Consider the following 9,153-nt stretch of genomic DNA (forward strand, 5'->3'; position numbering starts at 1 on the left):
ATGACCTTGCAGGGCAAGGCCTTCCCTGCGCTTCCTTTCCATATCTTTCTAATTAGAATATGTTCCAGACGTCTGTTCGGGCTTAGGGATCGAAAGTCCCGCTCTTGAGGCAATGCCTTTTGATGGTTTCAAATATGTTATCCATTTTAGCTATATGGGCTATAATTTTGTCCGAAGAATGGACATGCCTTAAACCTGTTTTGATCTTAAGAGTTGGAATCAGAGATTTCAACTTGACAAGTGCTAGGCCACCGTCTCTATAAAGGGAATAAAGTAACCCGTCGGCCGTGCAAGGCGGAAGATGACACCAGCTCTTCACGGCCTTTTTGATCAAGTTATCTATATCATGTAACAGTTTTCCACTCGAATCACCCAGTTCGAGTTGGTAGAGGAGTCGAGGTACCGCAAACCTGTTGAGAATTTCAACGTGTTGGAATAGTTTTAACGGTACCTTTAAGATGTTGTCTATCCACTTCTCGAGGAGAGGAATTACAGGCTCGCTGTATACCCCGGTCCATGGACAGACATCGGCCCCTAAATAACAGTAAGATTGTTCGGGTCCGATCAACAGGAGTTCGTCACCATTAACTGTCCATGATGGATAATTGTTAACGGTTAAGGTCTTATTGGACCCCTTAATCAGCATTCCGGCACTCTTTGAGATGTTTAAGGAGAGGCCGTTACACGAACAGTAGTCGTTAACAATATTTAAAATTTCCTGGAGGCTAGCATGATCTTTTGCTAGCACTGCCATATCATCGGCATATGCCAGGGTAGAAACTGGATCCAGCTTCTTCTCTAGCGATACACCTCGGCCAACCTCTTCAAGCTTACGAATGAGAGGATCCAGGGCAATGTTAAATAAAATTGGAGACATGGGGTCCCCTTGTTTCACGCCTCGGAGGAGGCGAAGGGGTTTGTTATTTTGAATACCAACCCAAAACGTAGTGGTACCATCCTGATATATGTCCTCCACAAGTCGGACGAAATGTGGGTGGGCATGAAATCTGGCAAGGCTGGCAAGAAGATGTTGGTAGCAAACCGTTTCAAAGACTTTGCACAGGTCTAGGAAGGTCATAGCCAGAGTCCCATGTCGCTTGGCTTTCCTCATGATGGTACGGAGCAGAAAGATGTCTCTGCAACCCCCTTGAGGAATAAAACCGCGCTGTCTGGGATTTATCTGCACGGCCTGCTCGAGGCGGTGCGTCATAATCCTGGAGTATAGCCTAAGCACGATAGAGGATATCGTGATTGGCCTCCAGTTTTTGACCTCGTGCAGACTACTTGATTCTTTCGGAAGGAGCATCGACTTGTTGACCTTCATGCATTCGGGAATGCCGCCTGTGAATAACCGTATATTGAACAGACTTGCCAAGGAGCCGTCGATACCCAACTAAAGACGGTATAGCAAGAACGGAAGAGTGATGTTATCGGGACCGGGGCCCCTCTATTTATGCTACGTTGTGATTCCTTCACTTCGTCAGATGTTATCGGTTCCAGGATAGGAGTGTTGTCTGCCCTGGGTGGAAATTGACAGTCGTCAAAATTGACGTTATTATTTGCAACACCGTAAACCTGATCGTAATGGTCTCTCACCTGATCTTTACTAACGGGACATTTGACAGCATCCCAGCCATCCAATATCTCCTTAGCTAGGCGTTTTCGTTCGAAGTCGAACATTCTCTGGAACCGTTTAAAACGTTCTACTAGGTGGAGCCCCCTTTTGACATTCTCTGGAGTAGATGTGGCGGACTGATGGGTAGGTGGATGGAGACTGGACAGGATGTGTTGTCGTTGTCTGCTGCAGATGATTTGGCAGGCGTCACTTTTTGGGTGCGACTTATTTTCTTATTTTTCCGTTGTGTAGATAGATTTATATGTTGATGTCATCTTCATCACTCGAAATTCAAGAAGAAAGATATGATTCTACATTACAAAAGAGTTTGGCTTTCATGGTAGCACAACGTAGAGTTGCTATACGTCTCTGCAGATTGAGTTCTGCTCCCATAGATCATGTAACACGCTTAGAACGAGTCATGGCGTGTTGGCGAAAAGCCCTGTTAAGGACTTTTTAATCAAAAAAATTATGCAGTGGGGAAACTACTGATATAAAATCTGACAAATTTAGCCCACAAATTGAAATACCCAAAGGATTATATTAAGTCCTATTTTTATTCTGTCTATGTATTTATGAAATTTCATGCTCGAAACATCTTAATGGCAGTATTAATAACTTATAACAATTATTATTTACAGCTCTTAAATAGTACCACTGAGATAGTACAAGCATTGCACGCAACTACAGGTAGAAAGTTGTTCATACTTTATACCACCAAGTAAATTAGAGAAACTATTAGATGAAGTTGAAAGAAAATTGCCTCCACACAAGAGAATTACATGTACATGAACTGATGTGAAAGCCAGCCAGCTGTGAGGGATATACTAAGAATGTTTATAGATACCGTTGCCACGTATGGGTTATTTTCTACAGTTAGAGTTAATAAATGTTTAATGCTAATGGATACGGTATTATTAATTATAACTGTAAAATATAACCCATACGTAGGAATGTTAAGTGATCAACGTATTTACGTCGAAATGACATACAATATACTAAATTGTATAGAAGGACCCATTAAAGTATGTGACCCTAGTTTAGCAACTTATTCAGTTCCCATTATGGCTTGGGTTATGCAATATTTGCAGGAATTAAAGATAGCTGAATTATCTAAAAAGATAATTATCACTAAACCATTTTAGTTCGAAAAGACAAAGACCCCAGGAAATTCGTTGTTTCATGTACAAGATGAACTTATCTTATTAATAGTAAGATCTAAATCAAAGGCAGAAATTGTTCTGCTCATAGTTAAGGAATTACATTACTCTCTAGTTTTAGAAGTAAAATTAAATATACAGGAATTTCCTTTAATATAAGAGTACCTGATTGGCAAGAACTACTAATCATGAGTCGCAATTAATTCAGAACATAAACGTAGATTCAGATATTAAAGGACTGTCAAAAATATTGGATGAAATACGAAACTTGCGCTGTTGGAGAGTAGGGTTAAGTATCAAGGAATTTCAACATGTAAACCACCTGAGAACTACAGCAGAAGGAAGTAGGTTAGATAAACGGAAGTTGATTAATTCAGTTATAACATCATGCTTGGTTTTAAAACTGGTGAGTTTGGTGTTATATACAGTACGTGAAAGATTTGTTTTAGTGACATTTTGGAAGTTAGATGGGCTGTGTATATTTAAAAATAAAATTAGTACAGAGCCAGGCAACATCAGTTTTGTCTTGTTTATGTAATGAAAACCCATCTAATTAGGATGTAGAGTGATTTTTTAATAGCTGATATCAAAATTTAATTAGTTTAACCAATTGGTGAGGTAAGCTGATTATAAAATAAATATAAAGATCAAAATTATTAGGAAAATTAACAAGATTTATGTGATAGAAAATGTTAAAGAACTCAAATGAAGAGTTTGAGAACCAATGTCCGAGAAGAAAAGATTAATTATCTACAAGAGAAGTGATGAAATATCTCCACAGAAGTAAATCAGTAACAGATAAAAAGGAAACCAACATTACGACAGTACGAGTGTTCAAGAAAAACAATGTGAACAGAGAAGGGTTGAGTGAAAAACAGAAGTGTGTTGGTTTGCTTACAGCAAAACCACTTTGGGGCTATCTCCTGAGCCGACCGAGAGGAATCGGGCCCCTAATTTTAGCGTTACAAATCCGTAGACTCACCCCTGTACTAGCGTGGGGGTTATAAACAGAAGTTTGAAGTATGTATAAAATATTGAAGTGTGTGACTGTCATAAGTCCAGGACGAAGTCAAAATGGTTCAAAAAGTTGTTAGTGACCCGATATACTATAATGAAGCATAGTTAAAGCTGTTATAGATCCCTTAAATCAAGTAAAATTATTACAGGAGAACTAACACAATAATAGTAAAGATAGAAGGTAAATATTCCCTGAAAGAACTATTTGGGACTGTTCTACCACTTAGAGCGATAATTATTGCTAGAAAGCTCCTGTTTCAAAGGAAAAACCGTATGAAGATGAAAGACTTGTAGGTTGGTGTGCCACCTATCTTCATGAACTGACTTGGAAAGACTGTGAGCATGATTTTTTTCAAATAATAGCTCCATATAAGGATGTGTGTCAAATTTTTGATTAAGTGTACACGAAGGATTTAGAAAAGAAATTAATTACTGAAGTAATGGGAGTAACGTGTATAAATTTAGAGAACCATGTAAGAGGATGAGAATCGATGACCCGGTTATGTGTATTTACTACGCGTATCCACGTGAACATTGTGCAAAATTGCCTTATGATTGTGTTGTTAATAGCAACGAGACAATATTGCAACATTTCTGACAAGAATTTCACGGAAGGCACAAGAAGTATATATTAATAAAAGAAAAAAGTCAAGAATCATTATTTGTTTTAACTGAAGCTACTGTGATATTTTTAATTTTGTGAATTTTCCTTTGTTTATTATGGAATAGTATATAGTTAAATGTTTCAATTAAGAGATATGTAATTTTATGTTACTATAATCAATATTAATGAGTAGATATTTTAACAGATGTTAACAGACATAATATTAATGGAAGAACAGCAAACGATGACCGATGTGTAAATAGAAGGATGGAAACAAAGAGCTCTGGCGATGAAATGTTTATTAAGGATTTTTTTTCTTTTAAGGAGGGACAACTGAGGCATCACTAGATATCTAGATTTCTCAAATAATTATTAAAATAAACAGGAAGTAATGAACTATAACAAAATATGTTTACAAAGCAATGTTTTTACAATATTGACAACTAAACATATTAAGTAAGTTGTCGCCATGTGACCAAATTACTTCTAGTTTAACAAGAACTGACGCTAACAAGGTAAATAATAGTTGATTAAGACATTCGGAAAAAGCCGTCAATAGGCTTGTGCTGCATATTTATAATGGAAGAACTAGATGCTCTCAATGTTGAAAGATGGTATGAAACTTTAAGATATGGTATGAGATAATATTTATTAAGTAGGCAGGAGTGAAACATATATATCAATCAAATGTCTCGGATAATCTTATGTAATAAGTAGGGTAACACAGTGATATATGATTACAGAAGTATTTAAAAACACTTGTTTTGTGTTTATATATTTTAAATTATTATATAACTAAGATCAGTTAAAAGAAGCATGTTGAGCAATTTTCTGCTGTATGTTTAGAAAATAACAAACTGACACTACCAATGTCGGTAAAAAGGATATGCAAGCTATGAACGATACATTACCGAACCAGAACGAGGAAGAACCTTTGAGAACTTGACGACAGTTGGGGCTAATGATCAGAAAGAACAATAATTGTGGAGCTTTACATTTACAAAACAGGAAAGCAGCCTGCACTATGATAGAATATTGATGCAAGAGGAAAAGTCTGACTATACACCGTCACTAGTTGTGACCATTGCATATTCAGAGTTGTTTTTGTCATAAGTTGTTGCCCACGATCATAATACAAGTGATCAACTAAGTATCAGAACTACTTGCGGGTAGTTGTACATACTATTTGATGGATCGTGAGGAAATATTCGAATGAAACTTCATGTAACAGCCGAAAAATCTGCTCTCCCGTGACAAAAAGTTGTTTCCAGACTCAACGAGTTCTCCCTCAACAACAGAAATTCTTACAATTATCCACAAAGCACTCTCTCCTGAGAAAGAAATAGCCTGTAGGCTCTACACAAGTTCTGGACACTACTTTAACATCTCCAGTGCCTTAATGAGACATTTTCTCGCACGATATTCTAATGCCATAATTCTTAAATATTGGTCATCATATTAAGTTCTATAGTGTTAAATGAATATTTAGTAAAAGTGTTAATAAAATTTAAAAAAGTTAATCTGTTTGAAAAGATGTAACTATGTATGTTGGATGTAACTATAAAGTATATGAAAACATGAATGAATTCTAACTCTGAAATTTCTTTTATTATACCTTTTAAAGCATAAAGTATGTGTTCTATTTTCCCAGTATATTTTTATGTAAAATAAATAAATCTTATGACAGGTAGTATTTGAAGCTCCAAAAGCTAACTACAACCCAACCAACCACTCAGCTTGCCTAATGTTACTAAAACAATCAACAACATAAACATGGCAACCACATAAATAAATAATAGAAAGAAGGAATCTATGAAGACAATACATACAAAATAGAAATCCAGAAGTAAAGACCCATAGAAACGCTCTGAGAAAGTTCCGACAACTGAAACAAGACAGTTGGAACAACATTTGTTCCCAACTAAACTAGAAAACTGCCTCAAAACTATTCTGAACACACCTAAAACGATTCATAAACACTGGAAAACCAAACAATCAATACCTGCCACTAAAAACTCCCAACAAACCGGAACATATTAACTCTTGAAAAGGAGGAGGTATTCAAAGAACATTTTCAAAGACGTTCAAAATACACCACGAACCAGACATGAACACATTTGTATAGAAAATCAGCTTCATACAATTAAACAAAAATTATTGAAACAACGAAGTTCCCAGTAAATACAAAAATTATATCAACAAAATTTGATTGTACAGAATATCGAATTGTATAACACCTCCCCAAAACCATAACAGAAATGGAAGTTTAAACTAGTCATAAAAAGAAGGCACTCGGAGATTATATGAACATTTATCACTCATTTCTGGATACATCCAAGTTTTTTAGACGCATGCAGAGGTCTTTGTTTCTTAAGAAGAAAAGCCAACAAATAAACCAAATAATAATTTTTTCAAAATAATAATTAGTGATAGATCTTTAAATAACTTCTAAATTACCCGAAATTCTCAATGCACTTTGAAATCTGCAGCAGTCTTTGGTAAAATTCCTAACGCTTAATTGACGTTAGCTTCGTACAATGTGGATTATAGTGTCCCATGTATCACACAAACCACACATTGGTGCATCAGTCCTAGACAAAAGAAAATAGTGAGTTAAAACTGCAACCAATGTGTAACCAAGTTAGAACAACTTTGTTGTTCTAATTCTTATAGAAAAAAGACATCTAAAGTACATTAGATGGTTGTATCTGAAGAAGCTTGTTTTCACTTTACCCGCTCCAACTCCACTACCAACAGGCGCGGAGCAGACCCTTGAATGCAGGACCACAGTCTGACGTATGGAACAGGAGCAGCAGTGACAGCACCAGTCTTTGCTGTGATGTAAGCGAGCTTTTTCCCTCGAATATCATCGTTGCATGGAATACAAATGAACAAGATAGAAGTAAATGTTAAAGAGAACTTTTCGAGCATGTATAAATAGTACAACTTGAGCATTGCTTAACTTCTATGTGATCCAAGGCAAGAAAAATGGTGTACACTTTGGCAGTGAACACAGAAACTGTAGAGGGAACTTTGTGTGCAACCATGACAGAGCCCACAGTCACCTGATTTTGAACCATCTGTATAAACAGGAATGGAAGGATGTTTCGAAAGATCTTTAGCAAATAAAAGATGATACTTTCAATTGCGTTTTTCAGATGACCGAAAGAAAAGTCACATTTGTGGATGATAATAATCCATGGTGGGGTGAGATGACCAGAAGATACTGTGGTGTCATCCAAAGAAGGCCCACTTCATCCAAATGTATCCGGATACCCAGGCTAAAAGGAACGATAGCAGTTCGTCTGTTTTGAAAACACAACCACGGGTAGGATTCTGTGGTAAGGGTCAACGTTTTAAAGCATATAGCAAAGACAGTTGCTGATAGTATCAGTCAAGAAGAGGTTTATGAGACTGTGTACTAACTCTTTAGTCACATAATCAATGGACTCTAACACCGGAAATTCACGTACTAATAATCAAACGCAGGCTATAAAGACGAACTCACTGTGCAACACGCCGCCCGACCGTCAAAACACAGATCAACAGAACAAACAACATTTAAACAAATCAAAATAGCAAACGAAATAAGTTGGCATAACTTTTGTAAAAACTTGGAGAAAACCAAGAACTACCCAAAAGAATTTTGGAAAAAATATAAGAGTACCGACTTTGATACAAAGCACCAACAACTACATACATACAAATCTATTTTCTTTCACACCGCAATTCCACGGTAAGACACTAGAAAGCAATTCAAGTTCAATCAATAGAAAATTCACCATCACTGAACTCAAAATTAACATTAAAAATTTAAAACACTTTCCCCCAGATATGATTAAATACCAAATATTATTCTCAGAAAAAGCTCCAGTCTCCTATTGCAACATCTCACAAATATCATAAATCTCTCATTAACTGGTTATAACCCCGACACTTGGAAAATATCCATTATCACCACGATTCCAAAGAAACAAACAAACAAACAAACAGGACCAATCCTGACAACTTCCGTCCCATCAGTCTGTTGTCTCGGCAACCAGACGGAGAATATAATTACAAATCGCCCCTTTTCTGTGAAATAAACATCCTACCTGAATCTCGAAATGCTTACAGGAAAAACATACAAATAATAGGTCACCTCACACTACTCACTGAATCAGTTTACAAAGCATTTAATAACAACCAGGTAACCATAGGTGTATTTTTAGATGTTAAAAAGCATTTGACAGTGTTTGGCATAACGCCATTAAGTATAAACTAATTTGAAAGTAAATCAAACTATTATCGAATGGATATCAAACTTCCTTACAGATAGAACAGCTCAAGTAAAAGTCAACAAAACCTTATCAAAATCTTTCAAAGTAACTGTCTCAAGTATCCGTCCTCTCGCCGATCTTTTACGTTATTTTTATTGGTGATATACCTCTTCCTAGTCTAACTTACACTTCACAATACGCAAACGATATTGCTATCTGGAGTATTTCTAGAAATCCACTAATGGCCATGTCACGCGTTCAGGAAACACTAAATACTGTCTCGAACTAGAGCACAAGTGGAGAGTAGTTTTAAATCCAACAAAAACGCAAGCAATCACTTTTTATAGGAAATTAAAAAGACAAAGAAAAATTCTAGAAAAAGTAAACATCTCACACGGCAATACACCTATCAACATAAGAAAGCACATCACATTTCTTGGCATCACTTTCGACTCCAGATTAACATTGATAAAACATGTTAACAACATACACTCATCC

This window comes from Tachypleus tridentatus, chromosome 11, assembly GCF_004210375.1.
Source record: "Tachypleus tridentatus isolate NWPU-2018 chromosome 11, ASM421037v1, whole genome shotgun sequence".
Classification (NCBI taxonomy): domain Eukaryota; kingdom Metazoa; phylum Arthropoda; class Merostomata; order Xiphosura; family Limulidae; genus Tachypleus; species Tachypleus tridentatus.